This window comes from Macrobrachium nipponense, chromosome 12 (genome assembly GCF_015104395.2).
Source record: "Macrobrachium nipponense isolate FS-2020 chromosome 12, ASM1510439v2, whole genome shotgun sequence".
Lineage (NCBI taxonomy): Eukaryota > Metazoa > Arthropoda > Malacostraca > Decapoda > Palaemonidae > Macrobrachium > Macrobrachium nipponense.
This window is the reverse complement of record NC_087205.1, coordinates 6724013-6746512: the sequence shown is the minus strand read 5'-3', so window position 1 is coordinate 6746512 and position 22500 is coordinate 6724013. Positions and strand designations below refer to the sequence as shown.

Genomic DNA, 22500 nt, shown 5'->3' with positions numbered 1-22500 from the left:
AAGATGTGGTGGTAAAACTCGACTGACACAAATGGCTAGCTCTCTAGTAGTGGTATTTAATGGGTATTTTTTTTAGGAACCGGTAAACATAGGATAGAAAAGTACTGATGGCATTTCATTGTGGAAGGTTTTTCTCTCATTGATGCTTCGTCTTCTCTTTCAACTCTTGATGTTGGAATTGTGCTGTATGTGCTTGTTAGCATTAGTTTTAATCGCATTTCCATTATATATATATATATATATATATATACTATAATATATTATATATATTATATAATTATATATATATATATATATATATATATATATATATATATATATATATATATATATATTCTTATCTATAGTAATTGATCGTGTCAAATCTTTTTAAGATATAGAAGATAAAACGCCTTACCTGGAAACACCGTTCTACCATGATTTTGCGACGCCAGTTTTAGTAGTTATAATTAAATCTGTCGATCATTGTACCATGATTAGGAATTGCTTAAGAAATTTATTGAATTGCTTAAGGTATTTATTGAAATACTCAAGAGGTTTGTTGAAAAGCTTTAGATTTTTATTGAAATGCTTAAGAAATATATTGAAAAAGGCTAAGAAATACATTGAAAATGCTTAAGAAAATTTATTGAAAATTCTTCAAAACATTTATTGAAATGCTTAAGAAATATATGGCTTGTAAATAGAAAAGGTTTTATTTAATGGGAAAATGAAAAAAAGGTGGCTTAAAAAGAAAAAAAAAATTAATTTTTTTTTGGTGAAATTTCTTTAAAAAGAAGTTTATTGAATTGCTTAAGAAATTTATGTAATTGTTTAAGAAATTTATTGAATTGCTTAAGAAATTTATTGAAATTCTTAAAACATTTATTGAAATGCTTAAGAAATTTATTGAAATGCTTAAAACATTTATTGAAATGCTTAAGAAATTTATTGAATTGCTTAAGAAATTTATTGAATTGCTTAAGAAATTTATTGAATTGTTTAAGAAATTTATTGAATTGCTTAAGAAATTTATTGAATTGCTTAAGAAATTTATTGAATTGCTTAAGTAATTTATTGAATTGCTTTAGAAGTTTATTGAAATGCTTAAGAAATTTATTGAATTGCTTAAGAAATTTATTGAATTGCTTAAGTAATTTATTGAATTGCTTTAGAAGTTTATTGAAATGCTTAAGAAATTTATTGAAATGCTTAAGAAATATGATGAATTGCTTTTAGAAATTCATTTAAACGCTGAAGAAATTTATTGAATTGCTTAAGAAATTCATTGCATTGTATAATAAGTTTATTGCCAATATATTTCGAGTTCCATAGCACCTTGATCATGTGGTGGGAAATAATTAATGTGTAGCTTCACTTACAAATATATGTCAGTCATCTTCAGAGGAAAGTAATGAACACCTGACGCCGATCCTAAGAACTATTATAAATATATGTACACATACATACAAAGATACATACATACATTCTTTCACTCAATCGGTAAAACTGCTACTCCAGCGAATGGACGCCGAAGATAGATTCTAACGTGTCATGGTTTAAAAGCCTTTCAGCTCTGGTTATAGCCAATTATTCCCACCGTCGTGTTTTATCTTCAAGAGAGGATGGTTAAATATCGTTGGAAAGGCTTCGTATATCAATAAAGGTGGAGTTGAGTGAACGTTGATTTTTTTATTTGATTGTGGTATTCGTGTGCGTATGTATTTCTTAGGTGTCTGTAGGTCTGTAGAGATATACTTACCACCCGACTGGTTGTCAGATCACGGAAGTGAAACGGCTTTGGGTTAGGTTCAACTTTGTACTTATGATATTAACAATATCGTTCCTCTTTCGATGATGGAATCACGCACAGCAATTTGTTGTTTAAAGGATCAGAAAAAAAATTATTTCCAATAAAGGCCAGGCGTCTTTGGCTCGTCATTTTCCGTGACCACATAGGAAATGACCTCGTCCCGAAAGTCAGTGCGTAGAAACCTTGAACAATGTTAGCTTCGTGACTGACAATTGGTTATCTGAGCAGTACTCGTACATTACTTTCGGATTTGGAAAAAATTATATTTTAAGTTACGTAGGGATTTGTATGAACGAGCTGTAATACATTGGGAACATATACATTCTTACGGAGTAATTCGAAAGGTTATTATTTGTAAAGCAATCTTCTATAATTGTGAAAAAAGGGAGGCATCTGAACGAAGGGAAGAAAAGTATGATCAGATATTTATGACTCGAAATATACCGTATCTATAATTTATAGTTTGCTTGTCATGATAACAAACAAGATATATATATATATATATATATATATATATATATATATATATATATATATATATATATATATATAAATTGCGTGTGCTGAGCGTACCACCAAATAAAAGGAGAAGTCGACGCTGGAACCTTGGAAAGCCAAGATACAAAGGCTGTTGTAACTCTCCGAGATTAAAAAAAAGTAACAGATCCGTTATTAATCCTTCAGCAAAACTTTGGCGCTGGAAGTAGACACAACAAATGAACTAATGAAGATTGCTTCCTCCTTGTGGCATAAGGCTATCTTTCTTGTTACAAAGGTGCTTACGAAGTATGGCTTAAATTACTTGAATGTCAAGGCGGTGGTCTTCAAAATAGAATACCCGTGTTTGCAAAAAATAGAAGAATAACGGACAAGTAACCGGTAGACACATGGACGGTCTTTTCAGGTAAGGAGAAAACAAAACTATCAAAAATAGTAAAACGCAACTACAAGGTAGTGCTGCAACTAAGGATCGGCACCATTTGTATCAAATGAAAAAGTCCACATCATAGTGGAAAGAGGGGAGGGAATGGGTATCCCCCCCTCCCCATGAACCCCTTTTCCTGAATTGTATCGCCTTTTCCCTCTTCTTCCCCCTCTTCTTCTCCCTCTTCTTCCCTCACCTCGCAAATCGACCCCACAAGCCATTGACCGTCCTTCTCATTCTGGAGAAAAAAAGAAAAAAAAAAGATCCGCGGCAGAATTGCTAACAGGGAAAGTTTGGACAAAATCTTCTTTGAAAAGTTCGGGGGAAACAGAAAAATGTTTTAGAATGTAGTGTATCTGGATGAGGATTTGTATACCCTCGCTGTGCCACGTTTCTTTTTCTGTGTTTGTGTGTCTGTTTTTTTTTCTCTCTTTTTTTTCTAAGCTGCATTTGTTACGTATAAAGTTGTATGTTGTTATACATTCATTGTACACCGTCTGTGTTTCAGTTCCCTTCTTCTTCATCTCCTCAGTTGTTTTTGGTGAGAGATTTGTATTCATCGGCTTGATGGAGTTTTTCTGACATGATCTGAGGATGAACTTGGATGTTAGATATAAATTGAACAGTTTTCCTCCGTTATATTTCCCCTCGGGGAAATTACACTGGAAACCGGTCAAGTGAAGAGATACAAGATTCGAGACTTTAAGGAACAGTAATACATTTATTAAGAATTCGTCAAGGTTCATGAATTCTCCCTCTTGTTGTTTCTGTGGAATGTTAACATCGAGGGACTTTGTTAACACAAGGCCACCTTAAATATCAACAAAACCGTCTAGGGAAAAAAAAAAAAAAATTAGTCGGAGACAGGTCTCTAGAAGCCTTTTCTCATAACTTGATTACCCGAAGATGAATGAAACTGAAATTTACTGATGCTTCTCCCTAGTTTGTTATATTTGTTTTGGACCATTTCAAGGCGAGTGCTAATCGGTTCCGCTAAATAAGAGGAATTTCGGGTAAGATATTTATTCACATACGTTATTGCAAGAGCAAGATATCACGAGCAAGTTTGTGCAGAATATATAGTATATATATATATATATATATATATATATATATATATATATATATAATATATATATATATATATATATAAGTGGCTGTATGTGTGTGTGTATATATATATATAGATATATATATATATATATATATAGTGTATATCTGATGTGTGTATATATTATAATATATATATATATATATATATATATATATATATCATACATACATACATACACATACTTCAAGAAATCTTGAGGCTATATTTTCACTTGAAAGTTTGTACTGGAAGTGTCAACGAGTTCAGCATGTAATTTTGCCTTCTGCAAATATCCATTTATACGGTATATCCTTCCATTAGCGCGTATCATTGAGGGGGGAGGGTGGGGTTGGTTGGAATGTCGGCCCCAATATGGCAGCAAGGCATTTAGTTCGAAGGCTTCTGCTGCCACTCCTCCAGCAATCTCTTCCAGGGGGGCGCCGAAATCCCTGCCATAACTGGGACGTGACCCGCGCGCGAAATAACCCGGGAAATATAAGTGGTGCGCGCGCGCGAGGTGTATTCTCTTGATCATTGTGTATGTTCTTCCGTCTGTAGATGGTCACGGGGGGCTTTTTCTTCCAATCTCGCTTGCTTAGTAGTTAATGACGTCTTTTTCTGCTCTGGGGAGTCTTTATTTTTAATTTATTTATTTTTTTTTTTTTTAGAAGGAAGGAAGTTTTTACTTTTATGTGGAGGTATGGAAGTGTGTTTTTAGTGTCTATGAAACTGTACTTTTAGCGTAAAGGGAAATAGCTAAGCATTGATGAAGTTGATAAGTAAGGATGTTGGTGTGGACAACAAATGGTATGTATTTATTTTATATTTATTTATTTATATATATATTCTATATATATATATATGTGTGTGTGTGTGTGTGTGTGTGTGTGTGTGTGTGTAAACGCACATATATATATATATATATATATATATATATACTATACGTATCCTCGTATGTATATATATTTATATATACCCACTGAACGTGTCAGGGTATTTAATCATCTCTGCATTAATACCTTTTACTCATACCGATGCTGCAGATTAAACGAACTGATTTAATGTAAATAAACATATTCATTCCCTCCACATACGCATGTACTACCTCCCTCCCTCCCTCCCTCCCTCCCGGCTGACGATGATGGGACGTGGTGGGAGTTTGGTGCCGTCGGTCCCGGCTCGTGGAATTTACCTTTGAATTATATTATTCGCTCCGATGAATTTTGCATCCAGGCTTTGCCCGCCGAGTTGTTTAAGATTGCGCCACGGGGTTGGTTGAGGGGCCGGGTTGAATGGCTGTCGATAGCTAAGGCCTTATCGACTGAACCGCAAATACGCTGACACAAAGGCGCGTTCACAGACACACGGACACACACACGCACACATGCGCGCACAAACGAACGCACTCCTCGCCGAGGAGTCGTCAATACGGAGTGAAGGTGAAAACGCGAATAGACTTTGTGACTTTTGGAGTTCGGGGTCGGTAAAGGAAGGTAATAGCGATGTGTGTGGGGCTTCCTTCTTCATGTACTACTACTACAATGACTCACTGCTTTTGGACGGCTTCTCTCTCTCTCTCTCTCTCTCTCTCTCTCTCTCTCTCTCTCTCAAAGTTTTATTGAGAAATCATCCCTTAACAATCGGACGGTTGGTATTGAAAATTCTCTCTCTCTCTCTCTCTCTCTCTCTCTCTCTCTCTCTCTCTCTCTCTCTCATTTTATCTTATTGAGAAGTCATCTATTAACATTCGCAGGTATGGTAATCTAAATTCTCTCTCTCTCTCTCTCTCTCTCTCTCTCTCTCTCTCTCTCTCTCTTAATTGGTTTTCCCGCTTTTGTATCCATTATTCACATCGGAGACATGTGTAGTATTTATTCAAGGGGAAAGAGAAAGACCAGTGGTGTTTTGGGTACACATTCGTAGTTGACTTGTTTCCCCCCCTTTGCTTTTCTTGAACTTATCTGGTTTCACATTCATTGATATCATACGACTCCCTGACCTTGTTGGGTGGCCGTTGCTGCAGAGCCAGTCTAGATATTATGTATGTTTGTATGTGTGTGTATATATATATATTAATATATATATATATATATATATATATATATATATATATATATATATATATATATGAATGTGGCAGTAACAGTAGTGTCATTTATACACTGCAGTCATCTCTTGATATCAGAACGTAATGGTATGTGTATATATAAATATATATATATATATATATATATATATATATATATATATATATATATTCATTCGTATATGGGAAAGTTTCATGGGCCGCGGCTTAGAGTTTCATCGGCCATGGGTGATAGTTTCATACTGCAATATACGCTGTAAAGAAAACTTGACTGCGCCTGAAGAAACTCAGACTTTTTTTTATTCTGTGTTTTATTCGTTAATTATTAAAATTATTATTGATTTATTATTATTATTATTATTATTATTATTATTAATTATTATTATTTGCTGTTGTTGTTGTTAATATCGATGTTATTACAGTCATAATTCTTTTGAGATCGTCAGAGTGATTATTGCCATCACTCAAAATATTGCTGTTGTAATTTAGTGGCAATATAGCGTGACATTCCCAAAGCATTAATCTTCACATTTATATATAACAATTTTTTTTGTTTACACATTTTTCTTTTGTTCCATTTGCTGACACGTAAGCCAGTTGGCCTTGCTGTTATTAACAGGTGTATAAATAACAGAAATAATGGCTGCTCGCATCTGTCCGTAAACCGCCTTTTCTGTTGCAGAATAATGCACAAGTAGATGTATTTATTCGTTTGTTTCTATGATTGTCTTTTATATCGTTCCGCCCGACGCATTCTTTCTGTTGTACATCAAAGGAAGTGGAGGAATGCAGTTTGTGATATATTATGATGCACATTTGTTAGTCCTGGCGCTCTCTCTCTCTCTCTCTCTCTCTCTCCTCTCTCTCTCGCTCTCTCTCTCTCTCTCCGTTGTACACAAGCGCAATAATATATATATACATATATATATATATATATATATATATATATATATATATATATATATATATATATATATAGATGTGTATTAATCCATAGGACACGCACACATTTACATACATGCACACACATATACATACAGCAAAGTAATAAACACTGTATCCCTGCACTAAAATATTCCAGTTTTTAAATGGGCTTCGTACAATATTCATACATGCATGCATATATATATATATATATATATATATATATATATATATATATATATATATATATATATATATATATATATATATATATATATATATATATATATATATATTACACATATACGTATACGTATTCAGTTTTTATATAAATTGTTTTTGCGAGAGAGAGAGAGAGAGAGAGAGAGAGAGAGAGAGAGAGAGAGAGAGAGAGAGAGAGAGAACTAAATTCAACTAACTAGAGAAGTGCACAGAAGTTCAGTGCTTGCGTTGAATATTCCATGGCGCTTCGGAGTTTCAGTTAGGTAAAAGTTTTTTTTTTGTTTTTCCTCACATTCGCTTCGGTCTGTTTGTCTGCCATTTGTATGTTTGTAAGGGGTCATGTAGGGAATAGTGTATTTAGTTAAGTAAAGGGGATTTACGTCGATTCCTCCCCAGTGATAATTCTTTTAAACAGTATTTTTCAAAAGTTCAGTCATAATCTTCTATAAGTAACAACTAGAAAATGCATATTCTTTGCTGCTGTTCTTTTTTTTATGCGTCTCTACGTTTATTTATCCTTACAGTTTTGTGTGTGCTTTTTACTCGTTTCCTGACATCGCCTAGATTTTAAGGGGCGATTATAGTTTGTCTAGTTCGAAATTAAACCCTTCACTTCTAACTATTTTTATATTACCGGTACTGGGCAACATAGGGGTATCGGCTTGTTTATTGACCACTGCATCAAATGAACGTTTGCATTTATATTTATTTCACTGTTAATGGCGAAATGTATTATCGAGTATATTAAAAAACGAAAATTTCATTTTTTTTCCTAATGCAAAGAACAGTGAGACACATACAACTAATTGCCCAGGCCTGAAGTAAAAAAAAAAAAAAAAAAGGATATAGAGAATGGCCTCAACCATGAAGGAAGAGGCGGACTTACTAAATAAAAGAAATATGGAAGAATTCCGAAGCTGACAAATAGATAAAAGGAATATGGTAGAATTCCGAAGCTTGCCAGCGAAAAGAAAAGAGATTTTTACTGAGCCGTGAGATAGTTGATTGACAGATTAATTGATTAAAAATGTAACATGGCGTCGTAGCGTTGATGGTCATCGATTCCAAGGATGAGAGGTATCAGGTGAGCGTAACGAACGGCCATCTCCGTGGAATGGCGAGAGCTTTCGCAGGAATGAGAATTAATCCCGAACCTGACTGAGATCAGCGTCCCAGAATAGGAATGGGAATGGGTGTTCTCGATTTCTACGGTAGAGTAATTCTAGTTATCTGCTTCATATGCGAGTGATTCCAATTCTTAGGGTAATACGGCGTATACTACTGTAGCGTACAAATGGCAAAGGGCGTTTAATTCATGTTGTTTACTGTTTGCATCGGCATTGTGAAGTGGATTTGAGTTCTGGTTTCAAGTGTACACATTCTAAACTTTAATATATATATATATATATATATATATATAATTATATATATACTTATATATATATGAGTGTAGGTGTGTGTGGTGTGTGTGTTTGTTTTTCTATGTACCCAACTGGAAATCTTTGGGCCAATACCCAGTTATACTTGATTAAGTAAAATCATACATTTGATAGCTTTTTACTTATATCCTCTTATTTTTATATATTTATTATTGCCCATGTTCCGCTATTGGTATTATTGATAATTAGTAATAAATTAATTGTCTTTGTCTGGTTATTTTAAGCGAAATCCACAATTTTCTTGGAACTTTTATTTTTTAATATTCATAATCGACATCAGCAGTAACCCTGCACATTTACTTATGATACCTAGTCAGTGAGTGAGACCTAAGGAATCTGAATAAAAAGGAGAGAGAGAGAGAGAGAGAGAGAGAGAGAGAAGAGAGAGAGAGAGAGAGAGAGCCGGAAGCAAATTTGCAAGAGCGGACGCATACAAATGCCGAACCACTTAGGAAACAACCCTTACAGCCAACCACTAGATTACAAAGGTCTCGAGTGGTTGGAGGAGGAGGAGGAGAGGAGATGATGATAAAAGGAAAAGGAGGAAGAAGAAGAAGGAAGAGACGGGGAATTGCTATTTAAAAATTAGGGAAGCATGAAACACAAAAAGGAGGCATGAATGGAGGAGGAGGAGGAGGAGAAGATGATAAAAGGAAAAGGAAGAAGATGAAGAAGGAGGAGACGGGGAATTGCTATTTAAAAATGATGTAAACATGAAACACTAAAGGAAGGCACGAATGGAGGTGGAAGAGAGGAGGAGGAGGCAGATAAAGGAATTGGAGGAGGTGGGTAAGGAAAGAGTAAACAGAGTGGGAAGGAAAAATTAATTGAAATGTGAAGCATGAATATAGGAGATGAAGAATGAAAGAATGAGAATTTGGCGGAGCAGTGGGAGGTAGGAATTAAACGAGGAGGAGGAATAGTAATCTGTGAATGGAAAAGAGAATAATGAAATTCAAATAGAATAGATAAATGATAACGAAATGAAATGATGTACAGTTGAAGCTGTTGGAGGAGATGATGAGAAAAGTAAGAGAAATGAGACTTAAAAAAAAACGAAGATGAAAAGGAAATATGCATGATAAATCAAGGGAGGTATGGGAGTATGAACAAATACCGAGGAAGGGGAAAGATAGAAAAGCAATGAATGATGGTGAGGGGTAGAAGTGATAAACTGCATAAAGATCTAAGGAGGAATATGGGTATGAAGAGGAGAGAAAACGACTATGAGAGGGGAGGGAGAGACATGAGAGAGAGGGAGAGAGAGAGAGAGAGAGAGAGAGAGAGAGAGAGAGAGAGAGAGAGATTTCAAATTAGGAAAAAAGTGATGAATTGGATATGTCAGCAGAATGGCGTAACGTAGGGTATTTTAGTGGATTAATTTGATGTGTGATAATAATTTAAGTGAAAGAGAGAGAGAAAAAAACGGAAATTAGAATATGAACGCCAAGATCGGTGGAAAACATAATTCTAGCAGAAAGAAAGCATGTTATTATAACAAACAGTGATTGAATGACAACGAAGAAGAGAGAGAGAGAGAGAGAGAGAGAGAGAGAGAGAGAGAGAGAGGAGGAGGGGGGGGGCTGATATGAAAGTATGAGCAACCGTATTGTACAATAATTATCACGAATTTACTGGAATTATCTTAATATATTTATTTTATTACACTTTTAGGTATATATATAAATATGTACGTATATGTATATATATATATATATATATATATATATATATATATATATACGTACTATATATATATATTTATATATACATATACATATATATACTATACTATATATATTATATATATATATATATATATATATATATATATATATATATATATATATATTTTGTAACGTCACAGTAGTGTTATTTACTTTGCCTGTCCGTTCGTCTGTCTGCCCTGGAGATATCCAAGATGGTAATCCAAGATGGTAAAGAAAAAAAAAATAATAGGCTTTACGACAGACGGTATTTTAATTTAGTTCATAGAGAAGATCCGTAGTGTGTCACCATATCTTTAAGCTATGCATTTATGTGTAGTATTATTTGTGTTGTTTATAGTGTGTACTTCTGTACTTGAAATAAACTCATAATAAAGATAAGCAGTAAAATTCATGGATTTAGAAAGTTAATTAAGCAGTAAGATTCATGAATAAGTAACCTCAGCTGTGTAAGTATTTCTTCCAATTGTGCATTTATGTGTAGTGTTAGTTGTATTTACAATGTATACTTTAAAACATAAGGTGGACTAATAGCATAAATCAGTTTTAAGAGGGTCGAAATTATAGAAAGCTAGAGAAAAGGAGCGGCAAAAGAAGCGTAGTCTATTAAAATGCAGATTTACGTAAATGAGGCACAAGTAGAAGTAAAAAGATCAGTTTTGCATGTTAATAGAGCCGCACTTGAAAAAATCGGTTGAGTAACAAGAAACTCGAGGCGAAGGAGCAAGTAACGTTCTAAAGTAGCATTACGCCCTCCAAGAAACTGGAGCATCAGCATGCATAAATCAGTTGTTCGTGTTGCAAACGCATCGCGCCGTAATCCTTGCAACACTCACATTTTTTTTTTAGTGACGAAGTATTATTACAGTTGTCAGTTCGCAATTTCTGGCACTTTGAATCGATTCGCCCAGATAATTCGGCCGTTCGACCCCGAATCGACTTCGGAGCAGCTATAAAACAGGGACGATATTACCTCTCGCAATGTTGAGCTACACTCGCTCTGTTTATATCGCGGTGTGGTTATGATAGTGTGTGTGCTCGGGATTACAACGGGGATTACAACTTTCTGCTTAAAACGCTGATGTTTGTTTTGTTTACTCGGCAGTGGTGTTACAACCGAAGTTTACCTCCTTACGTGGCCATTGTCTTGGTTATAGTCTACATTACCACCGGCTGTTTGGGAAAGTTCATATATTCGCTGCGCCATAATGATTTTTAAGATGAGGCTCCTTCCTACGCGTAATATTCATATAATATAATGGCGCGCGTTCAAGTTTGTTGTACTGAATTGTATTTGCATAATGCTTAATCTATTTGCATATTGTTTGTGTCTAAGGGTTTATTAATAGGTTTTTGTTTTGTTTTGGCGTTTCTTTTTAAGAAAGTGAATACTTATGGGCAGTCCTAGGAACTGGATTTAGGCAGGAATAATATGCTATTAACTAACAAAGAAAGAGAGAGAGAGAGAGAGAGAGAGAGAGAGAGAGAGAGAGAGAGAGAGAGAGAGAGGTGCATGAATGTCCGCATGACGTGTTACAAGGTCACTTCAAAAAAAAGTGAGAGATTTGGGGCCGTTTGTAAGATTCGGGAAACCAGTGGAAGACAGAGAGTCCCAGATTTCAGAACCGGAAGGTATTAAGGAGACTAAATTGGTCAGTTCTCTGTTCAGAAATTGTTGATGGCATATAGCCAAGAAGTTTATCATTATCGTCCATTAATACATCCAACCTGAGTGTTGACGTATTTCACCATTCTGCTGAGGTTTGTTGAAAAGGTCAATATTTTGGCTTACTCTGGGAGTAAGCCATCAAACTACTTTGTTGTTGCTGATTTTATTTTGGGGTGTGGTAGGAAAGGTCTATGAAAGAGCCTAAAAAGGTCTGAAAAAGGTGTTTCGTGTTGAGTTAAAGGTACAGGAGTTATGGGATAGGATATTTATAATTAATTTATTAGAATGAAAACGTAAAAAATAATTCATGTGCAAGTTAAACAGTACAGAACAATTATTTCTGATACAATATAGCATATTTATTTTAATTTCCGTTGGTGAAACAAAGCTTCAATTTGACCGTAGATTTTAGCGCGTTTTAATTTACTCTTAAAATTAAGAATACAATGTTTACAACTTACGCGGGAGAGGGAAACCTTGCACGCTTCGCGAGTAAGCTGGAGGTCGGATTACGCCTATTTTTTTTTTTTTTTTTTTTTTTTTTTTTTTTAAATACTGGTAATAGCGTGAACCAGTCGTTCAGAGGGTCCCCTTTATTCGGTCGTTGGACTGGCATGAGGGCATAAGCGCTCGGGGCAGTTATAGAAAATGTTTACCCCTGGTAAAGTGCGTTCCTTCGTCCAACTGCTTTTCCAATATTTCCATTTACGCAAAAACACCTCTCCCTCCTTTGAAGATTGCACTGAGCAGATGTTCTTTCCGTTTTCCTGAATTCCTTGGTTAATTCTGTGGTTCTTTTTCCGTCTTGATCATTTTTCTTTCCAAATTGGGTGGTTTTTAAACAGATTTTTCCGTTATATGAAGATTATCTAGTAAAAAGTTGGGTTATATATCTATCCATATACACGTATATAATTTTATATATAATGGGCAATGTATATATACACAGTATATATGTATATGTGCGCGTTTCAACAAATAAATCACGAGTTTCATCTAACGGTTTGGAGGAAGATTAAAAAAAAGTTTGAAATATTTTTGACAGTAGGATACATCGCCATCATTTGTTAACTGACGCAGCAACAGGTAAGAAAAAGAAAAAAAACTTTGGAATGACATATTCTATTTTCCGGTCCCGTAACTCTTGGCCATTGTCCTTTTTATTCCTTTTTTTTTTCTTTTATTGCGGGACAGCCTTCTTTTTCCGGCGCCGTTATGGACTATTTTCTAGATAACTAGGTAGGGAATTTCGGCCATGAGGTTGACGACGGTACTGATGACTTTCTAACTCTCTCTCTCTCTCTCCCTCTCTCAGATCTATTGATAAGTACCATAAGAACCATTTTGGCATGTATTGTAGATGGGAGTTTCGCCCATGACGTTTCGAATGACAGACGCCTTTGTCAGCTCACACCACCGTGGCAAACCTCATCTCCCGAAGTTTGGGCAAAAGTTTGCAACTGTGAGATTACGTGAATTCCGGGTTGCAAACATTGTTTGGGATGCTATCAAAACTTCTTTTGCCAGGTCTCTCCTCCGTCACTGCTAAGCCGTCTTGTAATTCGACTCTCTCTCTCTCTCTCTCTCTCTCCTCTCTCTCTCTCTCTCAGTAGATATGTTGTTCTTTTGTTGAGGTCAACTGTGATTTTTTTGACTGGTCAGCAGACCTAATAGGAGATGCGTTAAGATATAATGAAGGATGCTGCTGACGTCAAGATGATGTATTATCATCATATAAATGATCTCGGTGGAGATATATATATATATATATATATATATATATTATATATACATATATATATATATATATATATAAATTCTCTCTCTCTCTCCGTCGTAAAATTCTGAGAATTAATTGTCTCGTAAATTTTTCAATTTGCGGAACAGTTTTTTAAACTCCTACAGACGCATATAAGATTTACAACTCAGAGCTTGTGTTCACCTCGGGTAAATTCTTACGAAATTGCTGCTTGCAATCATCGAGCATTTTACAGTATTAATAGCGAGCAGTGGCAACGACTGATAAATCTCCAGTTTCTCCACTGAAGGCAAATATGAATAACCGTTATACATTTGATGGGGATATGTGTATATATATATACTATATATATATATATATATATATATATATAGTATATATATATATTATATATATGAATAATATCACATCACCGTGATTCATATAAATTATTCGAGCTACAAATGTCCTTTATTATCTAATTCGCTCTACCTGGGAATTAATATATTTCTTTGTTCATATATTGTAAACTGTGGGGAATTTTTAGTCACAAAATATATATACATATATATATATAATATATATATATATATATAATATATATATATAATATTTGTTCTGTGTAGTACAGAGATCCCTGCAAACCAACGTGGTTGCTATAGGCGCCTTTAATATTATCGTCATCGCTGAAGCAGCCACCATTTCTTAACATTGTACCACCATGCTTTCGAAAGCCCTTGCATGGATATAAACAAATGCGAAAAAAATTTTGAGGTCGAGGCTTAAGGAGACCCTTAGGTGGGTATTTTTTTTTTCTTTTTATCGAGTAATGCCTCTAATTGCTCTTCGTGCGCTCATTCACTTGATGGCTTCTATGTTGTTCCGCGTGGATGGTTGCCAATTCTGGAGTGCTTCCAATGGCTGCGAGATTTCTTCATGGCGTTGATTGTTCCCTTTCCCATCTCTTATTTGCGGGTTTGGCATGATTTTCTTTTTATGATCTCTCTCTCTCTCTCTCTCTCTCCTCTCTCTCTCTTTTCTGTGAGTATGCGTCTGCAAGAATTGGGTGAATAGCTCTGCCAAGAAGGAATCAGAGGAATTTATTACTGGTGATGGAGACTCATTACTCGATGTGGTTCGGATCCCACCGTAAGGTGTAGGTCCCGTTGCTAAGTAACCAATTGGCTCCTAGCCACGTATAAGTAGTATCTGATCCTCCGGGCCAGCCATAGGAGAGTGTGTTAATCAGTTCAGTGGTCAGGTTAAACTACGATATACTTAACTTAGTCTCGGTATGTATCTCCTTCTCTTTCCCATTCACCCTCTGTCTCTCTGTTTCCACTCTTATATTTGTACGTTCATATTTGCAAATGGCCATTGAATTTTAATGCGTGAATCGTTCATAATTGGTGCTGTTAGTGAGAGCATCCAAAAGATTTACCCTCTTTTTTTTCTCTTCTTTTTTTCTGTAAAGCCCCTCCCCCTTAGAGAAACAGGTTATTCGGCGTCTTTTTCATATTATAGGGATTTGCCTCCCTCCCCCTTCCCGAAAAATGACGAAAGTATAAGCACTGCCACAACATTCATTTTTCAAATTGGAGATCTGGTAATGAACCGCCTGTGGAGAAAAAAGAAAATCCATGATATTAGCAGCTCAGTGCCCCTTCGTAAAAGGCCATAGCCTAGTCTAACATTATTACCAGTACAAGTTGGTTTCTCGATAATTCTCACCCATTGTTTTTCTTATGCCACATATGCTGTGCTTTAAGGAAACTCATCTTACCAGCCTCCCCCCTTTTTGCTCTTTAACTTCTACACCCGTGTATGTGTGATATATACATATATATGTGTACATGTATACATATTAAATATATATATATATATATATAATATATACATACATACATACATACAAACATACATAATAAGAATAGTCATTGCGTATTCATCTTCCAAGCAGCTTCATATAACCCGCGAATAGGGCTCAGTCTTTAGGTAAAAGCGTAACACGTAACCAAGGTGTATTTACTAATCTCTCTCTCTCTCTCTCTCTCTCTCTCTATAAACATTCGTCAGCAGTCCCTTACTTTTTCGGTTTTAAAAGTTGTTGATGCAAATGCGATTCGAAACGTATAAATCCCGGATGGATAGTTTCATTGTTCATTTCATAAAATGAGACGAGAATTCCTCGCTATGATTTTATGCCTGAGAGAATGTCGAGATATTATGTAAATGGAATTGTATACTTTTTAAATACACACACACATATATATGTATATATATGTATATATGTGTTTTACTCTAGGTTCTTATTTTTCTAATTATTTATTTATACAGTGATGGCAATATTTCATTTGCAACGTTGCTCTACGATGGATTTGAGGATATATATATATATATATATATATAGATATATATATATATATATATTATATATATATATATATATAAGGATGCTTTCGTTCATCATAAGATGAAGAGAAGTAGTGCATAAAGAATTGTGGAGATCGAATTACTTTGTCTTATTAAGTTCTGTCTTTTATTGGACAAAGTTTATACTGTTTAACACTGATTTCTTTTATATTAATGAATATTTTCGTCTCGAGAATGTTCAGTGCTTAGAAACTCCAAACACACCTTTTATTTATAATGTTTTTTTTTTCGGGGGTGTGGGGGGGGGGGGGGGGGGGGGGGGGGGGGGGGGGTGACCTGAGCAAGAAACCCCGAAAATTCATCAGGGCGAGTAACGATGATATGTTTGTATATATCCTTTTGTTCCTCTCCTCATTCCGGCTCTTTATACTTGATCATGGAATCCAATGTATTCAGGTATGTTAATTAGGCATCGCCTTTTCAATTCGGGCCTGAGCTGAATGCTGCTGTTGCTGCACTGTTCCTGTTTTGTTTTTTTATTTTTTTATTTATTTATTTTTTTTTATAAATGACTCGTTGATGTCATTATCACCACACTCGCCGTCGCAGTCGTTATACATATTGGTTTTATGAATTTATATTCTGCTTTGCTTTGGCTGGGAATTGGCTGCGCACTGATTAATTCATGTTCACACGAACGTACACAAATGCGTATAAATATAGTATTAATGTCGTTGGTGCTGATCATAGGTATTGTTGGTGTTCTGGTAATCCGAGCGCCTGCATACTATTTGCAATTAAATGCAATCTGAGCGCCTGTATATTATTTGCAATTAAATGCTGCTTCAATTTCGGTCGTATGTCCATGACGTAACGTTGGATGTATGGGCGTAATGTGTATTCAATATAAAGATTATTCAGTAACGTTATTCCTACATATTTATAACTAATGTCCTCTAGCAGTATTTACTTTTTTGAATACTCTTTATCAAATGTTCCATATCATTGTGACCTTTTTTTTTTCAAACGTTCCATATCATTGTGACCCCTTTATTCAAATGTTCCTTATCACTGTGACCTTTTTTTTTTCCTTGTAACATCTAGCCAAGGTCATTTAAATCGTAGTCTCGTCTTCGCAAAAATCTCTGGAGACTTTTTTTTTTTTTTTCCCCCTTCCTTTCCAATAAAGCCCAGTAGAGCGGGAGAGATGCCTTCGACGTTATCGAGATTCTGCTATCTTCTCCCTTCGAGTTTTTTTTTTTTTTTTTGGGGGGGCGGGGGGGTTGGGGGGGGGGGCCTGAATACCTCCCGTAGCGAATGGGACGGAGGTTCCTCCGGTGTTGGAATTTGGGATTGGAGAAGAAAGTATTTCTCAGTGACGTTAGAAGAAAAGACTGTGCTCTCTCTTAATGACGTCACTCAAGAATGTCAGTGTAACGACTACTTCCTCAACAACATTAGAGAAAAGACTACTCTCAGAAAGAGGCTACTCTCTTTATCTCTCAGTAATGTTAAAGAAATGACTAGTTTCTCCTTCTTGATATCGTTAGAGAAAAGACTGCTCCAAGTCACTCAGTAATGTTAGTGAAAAGACTGCTCTCTTCATAACGGTAAAAAGAAGGCTATTCTCTCTTTAAATATTTCAGAGGGAGGTTATCTCTCTCTCTCTCTCTCTCTCTCTCTCTCTCTCTCTCTCTCTCATAATAACATCAGAGAAAAGTCAACACCCTCTTTAATAAAGTTTGAGAAAAGGCTACTCTCTCTCTTTCAGTAACGTCAGAGGATAGACTTCTCTCAATTAACGTTTGAAGAAAGACCATTCTCTTTGATTAGAGTTATAGCAAAGATTCTCTCTCTCTCTTCTCTCTCTCTCTCTCTCTCTCTCGTTTATGTCTTCATTTTCATTGCTGTTATTTATTAATTGTTATCAGTGACATTTACTGACTTTCATATGAATTTATTGGGTTTTGGTTGGTCACATCAAATCGTGACGGTAAAATCATGATAAAATCATGTCGGTATAGTCAAGTTTGTCGCTATTAATGGAAATATAAATGCCTGACAACAATATTTATCTTTGTGAATTCCACATCTTTTTTACCTGAATACATATATTTGTTCATAAAGATGTCCTATTCATTAAAATATTTGCGCGTATCTTAATTTGCATATGTATATATTCGTGCTCATACATTTTGTATTATGTTGCATCCTCGCCTATACTCTGTATTTTTCCATCTGTCCATCCGCCTGTGGTGGTCGCGCGTGGTAACACTGCGTCCCGGGCTTTAAATAGTTACGCTATGTCTAAGTTTTATGTAAATAAAAGGATATCTCGGAGTACATTTGCAAAACTGAAAAGTGTTTTAATAATTTACTGTATGCGAATTACACCGTTAATATTCAAAGTAGGATGATATTATTATTGTTGAGCGTAAGCTGAATGTAACTATCTAAAGCCCGGGACGTAGTGTTACCATACGCAAACACCACAGGCGGGTGGACAGATGAAAAAAAAAAAAAAAAAAAAAAAAAAGTATAGTCTGTCCACAATTTTTCATATATATATATATATATATATTATATATATATATGAGAGAGAGAGAAGAGAGAGAGAAGAGAGAGAGAGAGCAGAGAGAGAGAGTAATGATTACGTGTGTGCCGGGAGTAGAACTTGGCGTTCACGGCAGGTAAAGGCAGCAGCGCAGAGAACCTTGTTATTGGTTATAAAGGCTGCATTAGCCCCGTCACGTTTCATTACGCTACTCTCCTGTTTTGAAGGTAATTCCGAGCCTTTGTCACTTAAGGTGTTTATGACGTATCCTACTTCCTACCCTGGGTACCTCCCCCTTTCCTCTGTTCCTCCCATTTTCTTCCAATACACTCCCTACTCCTTTCCTCTTATCCCTTCTTTGTCCATCTCATCTTCCTCCTCCCCCTTCTCCTTGGTTCCTTTCATCACCTGGTCTTCCTTCCATCATCTCTGACCCTGTTTTCTCCCTTCTTCCTTTCCCTCCTTTTCTTCTCTCACCTCCTACCTCTACCACCCTCCTCCTAATCCTCCTCCTCCTCCTCCACCGCCGCACTGTACGCTTATAATTGCATCAAGGAACTAGTGAAGGCGTTTGCCATGGTATTTGTAAATCAAAGATCTTTCCGTTTTGTTTATTCGTTAAAACGTCGTTTGGTTCTTATAGAACCTTGAGATGCTATTCGGTAAGGCTATGTACAGAAAAAAAAGTTAACTATTTATATGATTTTTATACCACCATGAGCTGGAACATGATTTTGATACGCTATGCTAGACACTGTGTGTTAGAATTATACGTATTCCAATGTCTCTGGGGCGGGGGGGCGGGGGGGGGGGGGGGGGGGGGGGGGGTGCAGACAAGCTGCCTGGGAAGTAAAAGTTCATAACACCTTAAGTTTGATGAAATGGCTTCATAATTGTGTTTGAAGGAGAGGCACTGAAAGGACATTTTGCAATAGCATTTCCAAGAATATAAAACGAGGAATCGCGAAATGCTTAATGTAGCCCTTTTTTTTTTGCGCAAAGAAGTGATCTTCACGCGCTCATTATAAAACCAAGTGTCAAGTGAACTATCTTAGGACACCAAGGAGATGTGACAAGCTCCATTTATCGAGTGATTCTTCGGAATGGAAGTGAAATAGGAGGGAAAATGCACAACCGTTCCCGCTCGCGTCGTTTTTGCCAGTAGTGAAATATTGCGCAGGGCTGAAATATGAACTCTTTCTTTTTGTCTTATTTTTCCTTTCTCTCTTTCTCTCCATTTTTCTCCCCCGCTTCTTTTTATTTTCTCTTTCTTTCCTTTCTTTCGTTTCCAGTATAATGGAGGCATAGAGACATTGCCGGTGAAATATTGCACCGACTGGAAATTTACGTCGGGAAGAACATAGAATTTACATGGGAAATATTTCTCTGCGTCATGAAATTTATTTCAGAAAATATCGAGATGTTGCATATTTTACACTTTCCGGGGCCATAATGAGTCCTGGAGAGCAGAAGAGTAAGTTGGTAAATATTCAAGAGGAAAGTAATAAGAAAATTATTCATGAGATATTATGAAAGTGTGAATATATACCTACTCGTGTGAATTTTGAAATGATCTTGGGGTTATGTTTGGTGTTATTTGGGGTCACTGCTATCAGATTTGTGCTTTCAAAATAGTGAAATTCTTGAGCAGGAATCATTGATAAATTGTGCAGAGGATTTTTTTTTTATGTTTGCTGATTCACGAGTTATTCCCGTATTCGAACCAAAGAGAGATTGATGGAAGCCAGGTGCATATTTTTTAAAAAATAATGAACGGAAACAGAGAAAACGAATACAAGTTGAATGTTCGCTGATTCACGAGTTATTCTCGTAATCGAACCAACCAGACATAAAGCAAAGTCAGTCACCTATAAAAAAAAAAAAAAAAAAAAAACGAGAGCGACGAAAGAAGAAAAAAACGAAGTTCAGGAGAGGTGCACGTCATGGGCAAACCCATAGCTGACCCCTGAAAGGTTTTCTAGACCGTTGACCCCTTCCTTGCGTTAAAATGAGACATATAATCTATTTGCAGGGAAATGTATGCCGTAAAAATCAATGTGAGTGTGCCATAAAGTTTGATTCATTGGTAGTTGGAAAGATGTTTAGTTAGATTATCTGTTCGATTTTGAGTCTCATAAGGGTACAGAGCCTCCTGCACCAGACCTCAGAGGTTTATTGCAAGTTTCGCTGACTTTTTATTTTATTATTACAAGGGCCGGGGGTGTCAAGCCCTACATTTGACCCTATCTTCATTGCAATATTAATAAGATTGTTAGAAAATAAATTGATAGGAAACGATGCATTCCACTTGATAGAACCTTGGACATTAGAGAATATATTAGGTCCTGCAGCACAACAAATCAATATGAATCAGGAGGAACCAGGGAAATGTCTTTGCCAGACGTCTGCGGTAATCAGGAGTAGATTGCTCCATTCTTCATGTTAGAAGTTCACCAAAGCCTTTGCCTAGCACCATTTAAAGGAGGGAGGATGAGCAAGGATATTCATGTCCTTCCATTAGGAGGGAGTAATGTAATTCCAAAGAGAGAGAGAGAGAGAGAGAGAGAGAGAGAGAGAGAGAGAGAGAGCCGCTTGCAAATTTCACGACTTCGGTTTAGTGATTAAATTGCTTTCCTCATCAGTCAGCGGAGAGGCCTTTTAAAACCTCTTAATCTTCCTTATCGTCTTTGCTAAAGACCCCGTGAACTTTTCATCCTCGGGCTGGATAATTCGAAATTGCTTTCGCATTAAAGCCCTCTCTGTCAGTCGGCTTAGATTTCTGGGTGTCAAATTTCTCAAGATAATTTGTCATTATTTTGCTCCAAGGTAGTTATATCCATTTTGGTTAATCGGACGATACATGGTTCTGCATTTCCTTTTCTAATGTTCATTCAAGTATTTGTTGTGATTTTATATATAGAATATGTGTATATATCGAGCTACAATGTCCTTTAATATCTAATTCGCTCTACCTCGGAATTAGTATATTTTCATATATGCTTAACTGAAGGGAATTTTTTATCGATAATAGATTGCCTGGACCGGGACGCGAACCCCACGGAGCCTTTCAAATCCAGGACGTTCCTGGATTTTGAAAAGGCTCCTGTGGGTTCGCGCCCCGGTCCAGGCAAAGTCTATTATCGAGAAAAAATTCCCTTCGGTTAAGCATATATGAAAATATATTAATTCCGAGGTAGAGCGAATTAGATATTAAAGGACATTGTAGCTCGATATATGTATATGAATCACGGAAATGTGATATGACTTTTAGAATATGTATAGATTTAATTTTCTATTATTCGGAAGTTCTGAAACACATCGTGTGTTGTGTTCCAGTTATCAACAGCTGAACTCGAATGTGTGTCGTCTCCTGCATATGCCGGGGGGTTTGGCTAACTGGGTTTGAATTAGTGATCTGTTCTGTACAGCATGATTGCAAGAGGGCTGCCATGTCCTTGGATTTAGAACTCTGTCGGTAACCTCACTCCTAATTCTCTCCTGTGGCTCTTTGGTCTCATTGTGACTCACAGCTTCTTGTGCCAGATTCATCCGCGTCACTTGGATTTTGCATCTTCTCGATATCGAGTGTGTTTAGACCCCCGAAAACTCTGTCATTGTACACTGATGGGTTATGAGTGACTGATTTTGTAAATCACAATTGAGGTGTCACGTCTGCCTTTAGAAAAAGAGCGTTAGTTTTCTAAGCGGCTTATTTGTTAATGAACTGGAGTTTTGTAGGTGAATATCGCTGTGAATTCAAAAACTTGAGAAGTTTCCTTTCAAACAAACAACATTTCTCAGAGATAGCTTAATCTCCCTTCAAACAACCTAATATTTATTCAACGCTTTCTTCACAGCCTTTGTTTTTATTTTCAGGTTCCCTCCGTTTTAGAGCAGTTCTCCCCCTGTTCTTCCCGTTTCCCTCATTTTTATAGAATTAGTTCGTTTACTATATATG

At 36.1% G+C, this 22500-nt stretch overlaps 1 protein-coding gene across 19 annotated transcripts in view; it reads left to right on the top strand.

Annotated features, from left to right (window-relative positions):
* Positions 1–22500, top strand: part of LOC135224319 (uncharacterized) — a 1756683-nt gene that overhangs the window by 1061952 nt on the left and 672231 nt on the right. The gene's annotated exons all lie outside the window — the stretch shown is intronic.